At 37.3% G+C, this 16,220-nt stretch overlaps 2 long non-coding RNA genes and 1 pseudogene across 2 annotated transcripts in view; 2 read left to right on the top strand and 1 right to left on the bottom strand.

The window, feature by feature from the left end:
• The window catches only part of LOC139707663 (uncharacterized), a 108,582-nt gene that overhangs the window by 40,794 nt on the left and 51,568 nt on the right, over positions 1–16,220 (top strand). The window lies entirely within an intron of this gene.
• On the top strand, positions 1,102–3,023 carry LOC139707661 (xaa-Arg dipeptidase pseudogene; annotated as a pseudogene).
• The window catches only part of LOC139707664 (uncharacterized), a 102,913-nt gene continuing 97,108 nt past the window's right edge, over positions 10,416–16,220 (bottom strand). The window contains exon 3 of the long non-coding RNA XR_011709137.1: positions 10,416–10,521. This is a non-coding gene — a long non-coding RNA (uncharacterized lncRNA). The remainder of the gene's footprint in view (positions 10,522–16,220) is intronic.

Here is a 16,220-nt window from a genome sequence, read left to right as displayed (position 1 = left end):
GGCCAACAGAACCAACAGAGCTTTGAAGTCAGACTCTGGTATCTCCATCTAGGGTTCTCCACTGGGCAAGGAATGCCCCACTTGAGGATCTCATCATCAATTTCATCACCTCCACCACTGGCAGAGTGGTCTGGAGGATGGGACATGAAGATATGAGGGTGCTGGATCCATCCATAATATATAGAAGGTGCTCAAGAACAAAGCACTCCTTGTCACTAAGTGATTAGGTGTCAAGTACCTATTCCATGTATCATGGCAGGAGGTATATGATGATGTCACTCAGTCCTATTACTAGGGATGCTACTCTCAATTTCTTGTTTATGAGGCAAAGTAGACTTCTAGGCAGATACCATCATATCAGGAATAAAGAAGGTCCTTTAGGGAGAAAGGTGTCAATTCATAAGAGCACATAGTAATCTTCAACATTACGCTCCTAAAGAGTGCCAAATATATGAAGGAAAAAGCTAGTATAAACAAACAGGAAAAATACACAATTATTGTTAGAGATCTCAACATTCCTCTCAATTTTCAGAACATTCCACCCAAACAGCAGGACAATTTTCCAATTTTCATTGGTTTCCAGGGTACCAGGAAGAATAATTGCTTTGAACTCTCAATCCTCCTGCCTCAGCCTCCCAAGCCATTGGGATTACAGGTGTGTGCCATCAGGCCCAGCTTGCAAAGAATACTTTTAAGACACAACCTTAGTCTGAGCCACAAAACAAGTACCAAAAAAACCAAAAGGATTTTAATTTACAAACTATATTCTCTGATCACAATATAATACATTAGAAAGTAAAAATCAGGATATCACTGGAGAGCCTATGAACTTTAAGAATACAAAAATAAGGAAAGATTATGAACAGCTTTAGGCCTACAAATTCAACAACTTTGATAAAAGAGAAATGTGTCTACATTTCTTAAAAAAAAACGAGAATTATTAAAGCTTTCATGAGAAAGAGAGAACCCAAAGTTGTCCAGCACAACTGTCTATATAGAAACATTGTATTCAAAAGCTCCTGCAAGGAGCAAGTGCGGCGGGACGCTCCGTGCGGTTGAGCAAGCGGGCGGAGTCCTGAAGGGTTGCGGGACCTGGGCACGATGAAACCCGAAGGGGAGCGGCCGACGGTCGGGGTTGCGTGCGATGGCTTCTCAGAGCTGGAGCTGCTGAAACTGCGTGCGGCGGAGCGCATCGACGAGGCGGCTGAGCGGCTGGGGGCCCTGAGCCAAGCCATCTGGAGCGAGCCTGAGCTGGCCTATGAGGAACACCGCGCCCACCGTGTGCTGACGGGCTTCTTCGAGCAGGAGCTGCCGGCCGCCTCCTGGGTGGTGCAGCCGCACTATCAGCTGCCGACCGCCTTTCGCGCAGAATGGGAGACACCGAGCGCCACGCGGTGCGCGCTGCACTTGGGCTTCCTCTGCGAGTACGACGCGCTGCCCGGCGTCGGCCACGCCTGCGGTCACAACCTCATAGCCGAGGTTGGGGCGGCGGCCGCTCTGGGATTGAGGGGGGCCCTAGAGAGCCTCCCTGGGCCTCCTCCCTGGGTGAAGATAAGTGTCCTGGGAACCCCTGCAGAAGAAGATGGTGGAGGCAAAATTGATCTAATTGAAGCAGGAGCTTTTAAAAACCTCGATGTTGTTTTCATGGCCCATCCATCCCAAGAAAATGCTGCTTATCTACCCGATGTGGCCGAACATGATGTGACTGTGAAATACTATGGAAAAGCATCTCATGCTGCTGCTTACCCCTGGGAAGGAGTCAATGCCTTAGATGCTGCTGTTCTTGCCTACAACAATTTGTCTGTGTTAAGACAGCAAATGAAACCAACCTGGAGAGTTCATGGTATAATAAAAAATGGTGGTGTAAAACCAAATATCATTCCCTCTTACTCTGAATTAATTTATTACTTCCGTGCACCCTCATTGAAAGAACTTCAAGTTTTGACCAAAAAGGCAGAAGATTGCTTCAGATCTGCAGCTTTGGCTACAGGGTGCACAGTAGAAATTAAAGGTGGAGCACATGATTATTACAATGTTCTACCCAACAAGAGCCTATGGAAAGCTTACATGGAGAATGGAGAAAAGCTGGGAATAGAGTTCATTTCAGAAGATACAATGCTGAATGACACTTCAGGATCTACCGATTTTGGAAATGTTTCTTTTGTGGTCCCTGGAATTCATCCATATTTTTACATTGGATCCAACGCCTTGAATCATACTGAAGAGTACACTAAAGCTGCAGGATCACAAGAAGCTCAGTTCTACACTTTGCGAACAGCCAAGGCTCTAGCAATGACTGCATTGGATGTTATTTTTAAACCAGAATTGCTGGAAAGAATTAGAGAGGACTTTAAATTGAAACTTCAGGAAGAACAATTTTTAAATACAGTAGAATAAAAAGGAGACTTAGGAGTGGTTTATGAATCATTAAGAAGTGATGATTTTTTTTCTTTAATCTTTTTTAATGAAGAGAACATGCTTGTTTTTAATCTTAAAGGAATCAAATTCTCCTTACCTGATATGTAAGAACAGGGTATGGTGAAAACATATTCACTCATATCTAAAATGAAATTTTTGGGTGAATCTATACTTGATGGAATTGTGATATTTCAGGAGTTGATAGGTGATACTGCTGCTTAAGATGGATGGTACATGATGTGTCAAAATAATATTGACAAAATCTGTATAATAATTTACAGATTTATATATTATATATTTTAAAAGGTCCAAGAGGTTTTAAACCTTATATACAGAATTGACACCCACGAAATGGTTTTGTGGTACAGAGTAGTAAACTTATTTAATGTAGTTTTAAAGTTCATGGTCTAAATTTAGGTAAAGTTTGTTTCAAATATTTCTGTTTTTGCTTCAAAAAATCTCTTCATTTATAATAAAAGTAGCTTTTAATTAGAAATGCTTACGGGTAACAACTAGAAACTCAGATACAAAGAATAACTTTAGTTTTACCATTTGAAGAAAAATGAGAAGAATGTTCTAGTTTTTACACATGATCAACTCTGGGAAGTGGCATTAAAGTAATTGGTAATTCAATGTTACTGTAAGAGGGTAAATGTTGGATGGTCAGGATCGGACTCTTCCTTTAAGGCATTTGCATGGTAGCCCTGAGTGTTCTAGGAGAACTCCGGGAGGAGCATTGGCTGGCACCTACTCTGCTCTCTGGAATGTTCAGAATCCTGCACTGCCCCTCCAGCCAGCAGCCTGCTCAGGCTCCCACTCAGAAGCCAGCTTGCCCCACCTGGCTGCACTGAATTTTGAGCCTCCTTAAGCCTCCTGCTAGCCCAATATTTTAAAAAAATTATTACAGGTTTTCCATGATTCTTATTTTAGTGTGAATTTCTTGAACATGCTAAAAAGAATGTGTGAAAAAAATATTTGGTAAAACAGATATTTTAAGCTGTGAATGCAGTAAAGCTCCAATGTACTTTATTTTAAAGGAAGTCCTCAGCTTTGAACAAGCATTCCAGAAATGGAAGGGGAAGGAGAGAAAGTGTCCATTTGGCTTTTATGGTATAATAAGCAAGTCACTTGGGCCCTCTGAGCTATCAACTCACTTTTTGAAAAGTTAGATCTTCTACTTACAGTCTTTTGAACCCCTAATTCCTGCTGTAATTACTTAAAATTGCAAGAGAGGTGGTTGTGTTTGGGAGAGTTAGTAGTTGAGAACTGCCTTTCTTCTGTATAAGAGTCTGTGGCTTATGTGCCTGATTTTGGCATGTAGCTGCCTTCTTTTTTTTAAAACCTGCCAAGAATGGGTTTATGTTTTTTAAAGGGTTGCTAAACAAAACAAAACAGAGACTAAATAATATGACCTGCAAAACCTAAAAAAAAAAAAAAAAAAGCTCCTGCAAGATACAAATTGCTGTTAAAATAATTATAGCTATTAAAATAATTTGAATTGGCTGAAACATTCCCATTAAACCTAGGCTCAAGACAGTTCACTGGTGAACTCTAAAAAATTATTGTTTTAATTGGACTGAGAATTAAACCCAGAGCATGACACATGGTAGGGGGCAAGGGCTTCACCACTAGCTGTTCTTTTCTTTTTTAAAAAATTTTCCCTCCAGTACCAGGGATTGAACCCAGGGGCACATAACCACTGTTCCACATCCCCAGCCCTTTTTTCTTTATATGTATATTTTTAAGACCCAGAGTGTCGCTAAGTTGTGGAGCCTGGCTTTGAACTCCCATTCCTCATGCCTCAGCCTCCCAAGCTGCTGGGATTACAGCCCTAGCTATTTTCATTTTTAGAAAAGTTCTCACTGGATTGCTGAGTTTGGCCTTGAATTTGCAATCCTCCAGTCGTCCTCAGCCTCCTGAGTACCTGAGATTACAGACATGCACCCATGTGCCAATTTTTACCAAACATTTAAAAAAGAAATAATGATAAGTTTACACAAAATGTTGCAAAAACTTGAAGATGCAGCAATATTTCTGTCCTCATCCTATGAGACCACTGGTATTTGAATTTTTTAAAGGGAAAAAAGGCATCACAAAATTAAACTATAGACCAATATACCTCAAGAAGACATGCAAAACCTCGAAAATTTTTGATAAATTGATCATGGCCATATAAAATATGGACAATACATCATGACCAAGTGAGCATTATCCTAAAAACGTAAGGATGTATCAGCCTTTGAAATTCAATATTTCTTGTTTAGTTTGTTGATACATGATCACAATAATGGATAATCATCTTAATAGATGCAAAACAAAGCACTGGATATAATTCGATACCACTCACGATGAAAACTCATCACACTTTAAATAAAAGGAAAATTCCAGAAGTTTTAGAAACTGCAATAAAGCAAAGTAAATAAAACCAGACTCTGAAGGAAAATATAAAGCTGTGTCCAGCACAACTGTCTATATAGAAACATTCTATCAAAAAGCTCCTACAAGATACAAATTGCTGTAATCTGATCATGGGATACAAGATCTACAGGAAGATCAACTGTATTCATTCAAGAAAACAGAAGGAGGGAAAGTAAAGACATGGAAAACATTCATTAGCCATTTTGAACATAGAAATGAAAACCTCAGTGAGAAATCAATCCACATCCACCAGAGTGACTGAAATAAAGACACTAAAAAAAATCAAAAAACAAATTTTGGCAAAAAGGCAGAGAAACTGGATCACTTTACATATTGTTGTTGGAAATGTAAAGTTATAGAGCAACTTTAAAAATAGATTTGTCACTTTCTTAAACTTTCTTAAACAATTACACATAGTCCCAAAAGTGGCTCTCCTTGGCATTTATGCTGGAAAAATAGAAACAGTTCCAAAATATCCCTAATCACATATGTCACAGCTTGATTCAAAAGCACCCACAAACCTAAAGACACCCCCAATGTACTTTCAGGGGTGGCCAATGAAGGGCTCCATGTCCACGCCATGGAACACCACGGAGTAATAACATGGACAAACGTACTGACAGATACAGCAACTTGCATGGAGATTGATGCTGGATGAACAGAGCTGATCCACAAAATTTTCACAATGTGTAGTTCATGAACACAATGTTGTTCAAATGAGAATATTATGGGTGGCCCCCATCTTCCTGAGTACCTGGAATTCCAGGCATGCAACACTGTGTACAGCTTTTAGAAACAATTTAAGGAGGAAATAATACTAGTTTACACAAAGTTTTATAGAAATCTAGAAAGGACAGAATGAGGAATGCTTATGATATAACCCTGTATCTTGACTGGTAATCTGCACATGAATCTGCACACATGATAAAGCTTCAGAAGCATTCACACATACCAGTATATGTAACACTGGTGAATCTGAGCAAGCTTAAGCTGCACTACCTGAGACCAACTTTCTGCTTGTGCCAGCATCCTATAGTTATGCAAGATGTTATACCATTAAGAGAAATTGAGTGAAATATGTATTTCTGGCCAAATGTGGTTGCACACCCTTGTAATCCCAGCAGCTTAGGAGTCTGAAGCAGGAGGATTCACAAATTCAAAGCTAGCCTCAGCAAAAGTGAGGCATGAAGAAACTCAGTAAGACTCTGTCTCTAAAAATAAATAAGTAAAATGAGCCCCCAAACAATGGAGGGGACTGGGCTTATGTAAGTTGTGGGTGATTTAGTGTGTGTGTCAAGTCTTGGCACTCAGGAATTTGAGTCCTTGAGCTGGCAGTATTAGTGGCCAGTACTGGCCAGTACCTCAGGAGAAGTTGTCTTGAAAGAGATTAGTGTTTCTAGAGACTGTCACTCCCAGTTTGAATGAGACACTTTCTCTCCACTTGTGGCCAGTGTTTAGGATTCATCTTGGGAGAGAAGAAAATCATCACTGTATGGCTTTCTGTAGAAATAGAAATATTTCTATTTCTCCTAGGCTTTACCATTTTTTTTTTTTTTTTTGCAGTTCAAATCCAATAATGCCATTATCGAATGTTTGGAAATACTGGAACTTTAAGTCCACGTAAAACACATTTGAAACATTAAAAAAAACACTATAACATGATGATTTTTGTCTTTCATTCTATCTGTACTTCCTAAAATTCTAATAAGTAGAAGTTTATTTTACTGATGAAAGATTAAAACTTAAAATAAAAGGATAAATTCTGCAAATAAAGTTATACAAAAATATGAAAATCATTGTAAAAATTATTTTAAATCAATAGTTCCTCTATATCATAGCAACAAATATCAGACGGTGATTTTTTTTTTGGGGGGGGTAGTTCTAAGGATCACTTCCAGGGCCAATCACAACCCCAGCCCCCTTCAATTATTTTACTGTTAGTATTACTTATTTATTTATTCATTTACTTAGAGAAAGTGTCCAGCTAAATTCTCCAGGCTGGCTTTCATTTGTGCCTTCTTCCTCTTGAGTGGGTGGAATTACAGACATGGCTATTTGCCTTCAGCAGTATTTGAACTTTTGAAATAGCACCATTTATGATAGACATAAAAAGGTTAAGTATTTATAAATAAGTTTCACAACCCATCAAAGAAACGTTCAGATAACAACCCGAGGGAGATTTAGAACAGTGTGGGCAGTAAGGCCAGGAGGCAAAGACGGAAGCCAGAGGCAAATCCAGACAGAGCACAATGAGGGTCCCCTAATAAGGCCAAATTCCTAGCTGACAAATGTGCCCATGGACACAAATGGGGAATCAGCAGAAAGACTAAAATAGATGTGTACACACGTGATTCCAATGAGCAAAAGTAAGGAGAGAGTAGAGGGAGAAAAGTTTGAAAAAGGAGGAAGGCCCAAAACCTATGAAAAAAACCAGTCAGTACTTTCCTTTAGGATTCCAGGTTGTGGTTCCAGGGTACCTTTTCTTCAGAGAAGTCTGTTATTTATTTACCTTTGCTCTTGCAAAAATCCTGCTGCTTTCTTACTATCCTTCTTTCCTGTTCAATTTTTTGCTGAGTGAAGAAAACTAATTCAATGGTAAAAATAAATAAATAGATAGATAGATAGAATTAAATGAAAATCAAAAGATTTTTGATGTCGGGAGCGGTGGCATATGCCTGTAATCCCAATGGCTTGGGAGACTGAGACAGGAGGATTGACAGTTCAAAGCCAGCCTCAGCAATGACGAGGGACTAAGCAACTCAGTGAGGCCCTGCCTCTAAATGAAATACAAAAGAGAGCTGGGAATGTGGCTCAGTGGTCAAGTGCCCCTGAGTTCAATCCCTGGTACCAAAACAAAAGAAAACAAAACTTTTGATATGAAATATTTAAGAGCTAGGGCTGTGGCTAAGTGGTAGAGCACTTGCCTAGTATTTATGAGTCACTGAGTTCAATCCTAAGCATCACATAAAAAATAAAATGAAGTTATTAAGATAGTATTTAAGGCCTACATCCTGAAAAACTATGCACAATACTTAAAAGAAATTAAGAAAAGACCCAAATTAATTGAGATATATATATATGTCATATATGAAAAGATTCACTATTTTTATAAATTTAAATTCTTCCTTATACTGAGTTATAAATTTATTGTAACTCCAAACATAGGCCTAGCAAGCTTTTTTAAAAATATATATTTTTGTTGTAGATGGACACAATGTCTTTATTCTATTCACTTATTTTTATGTGGTGCTGAGGTTCGAACCCAGCGCCTCACACTTGCTAGGCACGCACTCTACCACTGAGCTACAACCACAGCCCCCACAGTATGCCTTTTTTTCTGGACACTGAAAAGTTGAATCTAAAACGCAGTAAAAGAGCAAAAATACAAGAGTTAAAACAGATTTAAATGTGTTAAAACAGCAGAAAAGAAAAAAAAAGAATAGAAGAGTTAAAACAGATTTAAATATAAGAGTTAAAACAGCAGAAAAGAAAAAAAGTTGGAGAGGGCTGGGGTTTGGCTCAGTGGTAGAGTGCTTGTCTAGCATTTGTGAGGCACTGGGTTTCATTCTCAGCACCACATACCAATAAATAAACAAAATTTAAAAATTTTTACAATGTGGATCAGTTGCAAAGAAAGTGCTTGGCAGATTCTTAAAGTGTACACCAATCTCATGGTCAACATATTCCACTCCTGGGCATCAACCAAGAGAAACACAAACATGGTTCTACACAAAGACCACAGAGAAATGTCTGCAGCAAGTGTGTTAATGAGAGCTAAATCTCCATGTATATCAAAGGTGAATAAGTGAATGGATAAACAAATTTTAATATATACAAAAGAAATTTTCAGTACTGAAATGGAAGGCATAGATACACACAACATGTGAAACTCAAAAATATGCTAGAAGATGGACAAGAACACATAGAATGTATGATTATATAACATATTAAAAGGCTGGGGTCATAGCTCAGTGGTAGATTGCTTGCCTATCATGTGTGAGGCACTGGGTTCAATTCTCAGCATTGCATATAAGTAAATTAATAATAAAATAAAGGTCCATTGACCACACACACACACACACACACACACAAAGATTACAGTGAGAAAAGGCACAGCAGCAGTTTCATGCAAATAAGAGGGTAATAAAGGGGGAGCAGAAAAATTCTGGGTGGAATGGATATATTTATTATGATGGATGTGCTGAAGGTTCTTCAGGGCACAACCTAAACCTGTCTGATTTATTATAAATCAATTATACATCAACAAAGTGTAAGGAAAAAACCCTGCCAAGTCATGTAGTATAAGCTTAAATTTAAAAAAAAAAGGGTCCAAGGAACTAAAGGCTTGAGTAGGAAAAGGTAAACACAAGAACAAAATAAATATTTCCAAATAGTAAAACATATTTATATACAAACAAGCCACTGTGAGCAGTAGAACATGGTAAAAAGCAATGATATGCAGCAGCATTATCAAGACAGGTTGTGGGAAAACAAGAGTTGCTTCTAAGGGACCACAGATTCAAAGCTATTTTATTGTAATAGAAAAATGCTATTTGCCTTTTTAATTCTAATTCTCTCAAAAGTATAGTGTTGATTTTTCCACAGGTTACATGACACAGGTTGGACATAAAATATAGAAAGAGGGGAATCTGGCTTTTAATTAGCCAAACAGCAAGATTTTTAAAACTTTCCAACAACGTCACTTCTTCCCTTGATATTTTTTGTGATCAAAATATATTTTACTGGTGCTGGGGTCGTGGCTCAGAGGTGGAGCGCTTGCCTAGTATGCGTGAGGCAGGCACCAGGTTTTATTTATCCTCAGCCCCACATAAAAATAAAATATTGTGTCCACCTATAACTAAAATACACACACACATATTACTAATAATTCTATGTGTGTTAACATGTAATATGTTTAACTGAATGCAGTGTTGTTGTTTTTTAAATTCTCAGTTTTAATTCCCAACAGGGTAAATATTGGTAGATAAAATAAACATAAATAAAAGCTCTTTAGGTTTTTCACTGTTAGAGAAGGGCTATTAATCTACCATCAATGAGTTCTCATGCAGGCCCCTTGAGAGAGACAACTGCACTACTAAGGCATGGCCTACCATCCTGAGGGAGAGTCCACCACATTCTAGAGGGATGTTTCTCCATATGTGGGCTGCAGATGTATCTGGTACTGACCATGCCTCCATCGTAAAAAGATCAGCACAGGAATCCAGACTCAACCTTTAGAAACATGTACCATCTAACACTGACACACAAACCAATATATGATTTGCATTGTGAGTATCTCAGATGTTTTCATCTCATTTTTCTACATATGCATTTTCATTGTATCTTGTAAGAGTGTTGTTCTACAGCAGTTTGGAATTGTTTAAAAATTGTCCTTCACCATGGAACCATGGAGAAACAGTCAAGTACATGTCTTTCAATAAGTAACAATTGGTATGATTCCTAAAGCAAAATGTTATGATTAGAAAGTAATTCTACTTCATTAACAACAATGAAGAGGGTTTCCTCTCTATATACACTATTTCTAATACAATTATCAATGCAATCACACTTACCATGTGAATTGGCAATGACAAAGAAAATTATGCATACTCTTTTCAGTGAAGAACTTTTCCATGGGTCTCACAAATGGATTGATTTCTTGCTGAATGTCCCAAATATTGTGTCCTGAAACAGATGTACTAAAACTCATGTATTTTGAATGATTTTAGGCAAAATGAATCCCTTTTTTTTTTTTTTTTTTTTTTTTTTTTAATCATGATTGTAACTTTCATCTTGGGAGGAAAATGTTGACTGAGAAGATTCACAGAAAATTTTCTTGGAATATTGTAAATATTCTATGCTTAACAGCAATAAAATTTTATTGGTGTACATGTCAAAACTGCACAGTTAATATTTGTTAGATTCAATATGTGTCCATCTGAACACACCCAAAACTTAGTAAAGTGGGATTTGGATGGGAAGCAGGTAGGGACATAGAAAAAGTAGAAATAGCAGATAATTAGCAGATGTTGAATCTAGTTAACAAGTATATTGTACTATTCACTTTATTTTACATATTTTTTAAATTTTATGTAATGAAACATTTGTATTAGTGTAATTAGTTGATGTATACTAGTTCTTAAAATCTTGGTTGCTTATCGGATTATTATAGAAGGAACTGATTTTTGTTATATTCTGATCAAGACTGATTTTAGTCTTTGTTATACAAAAGTATTTACTGTGAGAACATTTATGAAACTTCACATGAATACTTAGTCTGTGTGTATGTTTTGTGTGAACATCATATATCAATGCAAATGGCAAATGTGATTGATTTGCTCAAAGTAAAGTATCTTAGAATAACAGCAACAATTTGCTTTTTGCTTTAAAGTAGGACATGTTTACTCTTCTTATGGATTTTAGTATTCTAAGGCATTTATATATGTGCTAACCCTGGTGGGGGAAGAAAAGTTATCTTTTCATTTCATTTTGGCCCCAATTTGGTAAGTGGCCTTTTCAAAATTTATTTGTTTTTCAATAAAGGTATGAGCCCAAATGTGCTTTACCACTGAGTTGCATCTTCAGCCCTTTTAGTTTTTGTTTTAGTTATGAGAAAGATTTTCACTAAGTGGTTGACACTGATGTCTAATCTGCATTCCTTCTGCCTCAGCCTCCTGAGTTGCTGGGATTACAACATGCACCATCATACCCAGTTTGACTTTCTTTTGGATTGAAATATTTCCCAGTAAAACCCTTCCCACACTGATGCTCATACAGGCAGAGTACAAACCACAGTGCCATGCCAATATTGTAATCTCAAAAAGTGTGAAAGTGTGAACTGAGTTCAAAGACTTAAAAAAAAAAAAAAAAAAAAAAAAAAAAGTCTCTCAAAGATGACTGTGTGCAAAGGATAGAAATTAGGTAATGCAAGTGCTGTGGTTTGTGTAGGTCTTCCACAAAGGTTAACACATTAAAAGCTTGGTTCCCAGTGTACTTGTCACTGTTAAAATCAAATGATGACTTCCACAATACTCAGGTGTTGGGTTAAAATGTAGCTGGAGGAAATGTTTCCCCAGGAGATCTGTTTTGGGTACTTGCTTTCACATTAAGAGGTTGTTTCAGGTACAGTGTTTTCCATTAGTCTAGGTTGAAAATGATAAATAGCTTACAATTACCAAAAAGGAATTAAAACGTTGCATATATATGAAGTGCAGTAAACACTTTCCAGTTTAACCCATGATAAGAAATTTTTATAAAATGTTTAAATTTTATTTCTTTAGCTATTTATTCACATTATTCCAGGGTTTCCAAAACAGGTAATGTGTTCTCTTGTGAACATTCTAAAAATAAGTACACAGGATATATAATTCTAAAAGGAATCCTGCCTTTATTGCAGACATTTTGCTTCATTTCCTTGTTCTAGAGCATCTGCAGGATTAGTTTGGTATAGAACACTTTGAGTTTTAGAGTCTGGCAGTAGTGAGTATAAGTTTCATCCCAGACTAGACTTTTAGTAGATACAGTGTTTGGAAAAATTTTCCTAATTTGAAAAGTCACAAAAATTTATCTGTGTTGGGGTTGGGGGGAAGCAGAATAAAAGACTGCAAAAACAGCCCGAGTTCTTCATTCTCCCCAGCCCTTGGCACTGTGTTTTTTGTTTATTTGTTTGTTTTTTCAGTTCCATTTGCACACAGAATGTTCTTGCCAAGCATTGGATGTAAGATGGTCTATATACTTTGCCAATAGAATGCAGTGAGCATGGTAGTGTACCAGTTTTTTCCTCCCTCGGATTTATTATTATTTATTTATTATTATTATGTTTTTGGGGTATTATTTTATTATTATTATTATTATGTTTTGTTATTATTATTATTTTATTTGTAAGTGACAGCAGAATGCATTACAATTCTCATTACACATATAGATCACAATTTTTCATATCTCTGTTTGTATATAAAGTATGTTGACCAATTTGTGTCTTCATACATGTACTTTGGATAATAATGTCCATCACATTCCACCATCATTTCTAACCCCATACCCCCTCCCTTCCTTTTTCATCCTTCTGCCCTATCTAGAGTTTGTCTATTCCTCCCGTGCTCCCTCTCCCTACCCCTCTATGAATCGGCCTCTATATATCAGAGAAAACATTCGGCATTTGGGTTTTTTTTTTTTTTTTTTTTTTGGATTGGCTAACTTCACTTAGCATTATCTTCTCTAGCTCCATCCATTTACCTGCAAATTCCATGATTTTATTTTCTTTTATTGCTGAGTAATATTCTATTGTGTATATATGCCCCTTTTTTAATCCATTCATCTATTGAAGGGCTTCTAGGTTGGTTCCACAGTTTATCTATTGTGAATTGTGCTGCTATAAACATCGATGTGGCTGTGTCCCTGTAGTATGCATTTTTAAGTCCTTTGGGCATAGACTGTGGGGAGGGATAGCCAAGTCAAATGGTGGTTCCATTCCCAATTTTCCAAGAAATCTCCATACTGCTTTCTATATTGGCTGCACCAACTTGCAGTCCCACCAGCAATGTATGAGTGTACCCTTTTCCCCACATCCTCACCAACACTTACTGTTGTTCATCTTCCTAATAGCTGCCATTCTGTCTCTCATTCCTATGAGTGAGATGAAATCTTAGAGTAGTGCTGATTTGCATTTCTCTAATTGCTAATGATGATGAACATTTTTTCATATATTTGTTGACTGATTGTATATCATCTTCTGATATGCGTCTGTTCAAGTCCTTGGTCCATTTATTGATTGGGTTATTTTATTTTTTGATATGTAGCTTTTTGAGCTCTTTATATACCCTGGAGATTAGAGCTCTGTCAGATGTGTGAGGGGTAAAGATTTGCTCCCAAGATGTAGGCTCTCTGTCAGATGTGTGAGGGGTAAAGATTTGCTCCCAAGATGTAGGCTCTCTATTCACCTCACAGATTGTTTCTTTTGCTGCAAAGAAACTTTTATTTTTTGTTTGTTTTTTCCATCCCATTTATTTATTCTTGATTTTAATTCTTGTGCCAAAGGAGTCTTATGAAGGAAGTTGGGGCACATGGTGGAGATTGGGCCTACTTTTTCCTCTATTAGACACAGAGTCTCTGGTTTTATTCCTAGGTCCCTGATCCATTTTGAGTTGAGTTTTTGTACATGGTGGGAGATAGGGATTTAATTTTATTTTGTTGCATATAGATTTCCAGTTTCCCCAGCACCATTTGTTGAGAGGCTATCTTCAACAAATGCATGTTTTTGGCACCTTTGTCTAAGATAAGATCATTGTAATTTTGTGGGTTTGACTCTGTCTCCTCTATTCTGTACCATTGGTCTGCCCGTCTGTTTTGGTACCAATACCATGTTACTGTTGCTCTGTAGTATAGTTTAAGGTCTGGTATAGTGATGCCATCTGCTTCACTCTTCATTCTAAGGATTGCTTTAGCTATTGTGGGTCTCTTATTTTTTCCAGATGAATTTCATGACTGCTTTTTTTTTGTTTGTTTCTATGAGGAATGTCATTGGGATTTTGATCGGAATTGCATTAAATCTGTATAGTGCTTTTGGCAGTATGGTCATTTTGATAATATTAATTCTGCCTGTCCAAGAGCAAGTTAGATCTTTCCATCTTCAAAGGTCTTTTTTGACTTCTTTCTTTAGGTCTCTGTAAGTTACATTATATAGATCTTTAACCTCTTTCATTAAATTGATTCCCAAGTATTTTATCTATCTATCTATCTATTTATTTTTTGAGGCTATTGAGAATGGGGTAGTTTTTCTTATTTTCCTTTCTGAGGGTCACCGATATACAGAAGTGCCTTTGATTTATTATTTATTATTATTGAGACGTGATTTGTATTCCCAGACATTTTTGGCATTTAACTTCACTTTGTTTCTCCTCTGATTACATTTTCCTTTACTGTAATACCTCCCTTTGCTGATTTTCTTTGTTGTTTTTTTCATTTCCTCTTCTTGGAATATTTTGTTGAGGATGTTCTGTAGTGCAGGCTTTCTAGTTGTAGATTCTTTTAACTTTTGTTTATCATGGAAGGTTTTTATTTCATCATCAAATCTAAAGCTTAGTTTTGCTGGATTAGATTCTTGGTTGGCATCCATTTTCTTTCAGAGCTTTTTATATGTTATTCCACAATCTCTTGGCTTGGAGGGTCTGCTGAGATACAAATTGATCTCCCCCTCTATGTGATCTGATTCCTGTCTTTTCCGGCTTTTAAGATTCTATCCTTATTCTGTATGCTAGGCATTTTCATTATCATGTGCCTCGGTCTGTTGTAATTTTGTACATTTGGTGTCCTGTAACCCTCTTGTATTTGGTTTTCCAATTCATTCTTCATTCTTGGGAAATTTTCTGATATTATCTCATTGAAGAGATTGTGCATTCCTTTGGTTTGAAACTGTGCCTTCCTCTATCCCAATAACTCTAAGATTTGTTCTTTTGATGCTGTCCCATAATTCTTGGATGTTCTGTTCATTGTTTCCTACCATATTCACTGTGTGGTCAACTTTATTTTCCAGATTGTATACTTTTCTTCATTATCTGACATTCTTTCTTCCAAGTGATCTAGTCTATTGGTTATGTTTTCTTTTGAGTTTTTTTATTGGATTTATTGTATCCTTCATTTCAGGGATTTCTGAGTAGTGTTTTTTTCCCCCAGAGTCTCTATCTCTCTCTTGAAGTAATCTTTTGCTCTCTTATCTCCTTGTTGGAGTGATCAATTTTTGCCTGTATTTGCTCATTTAGGTCATTCTTTAATTCACTGATCATTTTAATTATGAACCTTCTGAACTCCTTCTCTGATATTTCATCAACTTCACTGTCCATGGGTTCTGTTAAAATAGAGTCCTGGTTTGTTTGGGGCACTTTCCTCTCTTGTTTTTTCATGGTTTCTATGTGTCTTCCTTTCTTTCATTGTGGATCTGAGATATTTCAGTTTCTTCCCTATATTCTTGTAGTACCCATGCAGATTGTCTGTACCTCACCATGATGTTGGGCTCCCAGACCCTGCTGGTGTCCCTCAATGTATGCTACTGCATCTAAAGGTGGTGGCTGCAATAGCTGAGGTGACTCGAGATAATAGTTATGGTGCCGCAAGATGGAAGCAGTGTCTTTCAGAGATGGGGCTGAAAGAGTGGCCTCACACTCCCTTTGGGATGCCTGCTCTGAGATGCATTAGATTCTAGGCCCTGTCTGCCATCAGAAAGTTAGGGACTACTGGGTGTGAAGGCTATGGCGATGACTGCAGTGTCCCAAGATGGAAGTGGGTTAGGCTTAGGCTATCAGGTAGAGGGCAGGCAGACTCAGACTTACTGTGGACCCGGGTCCTTCGCAAGTTGGTGTGGACAGATCTGGGCTGTACCTGGGCTCCCA

This window comes from Marmota flaviventris, chromosome 1, assembly GCF_047511675.1.
Source record: "Marmota flaviventris isolate mMarFla1 chromosome 1, mMarFla1.hap1, whole genome shotgun sequence".
In the NCBI taxonomy this organism is placed as follows: domain Eukaryota; kingdom Metazoa; phylum Chordata; class Mammalia; order Rodentia; family Sciuridae; genus Marmota; species Marmota flaviventris.
This window is presented reverse-complemented; position numbering and strand designations above follow the sequence as displayed.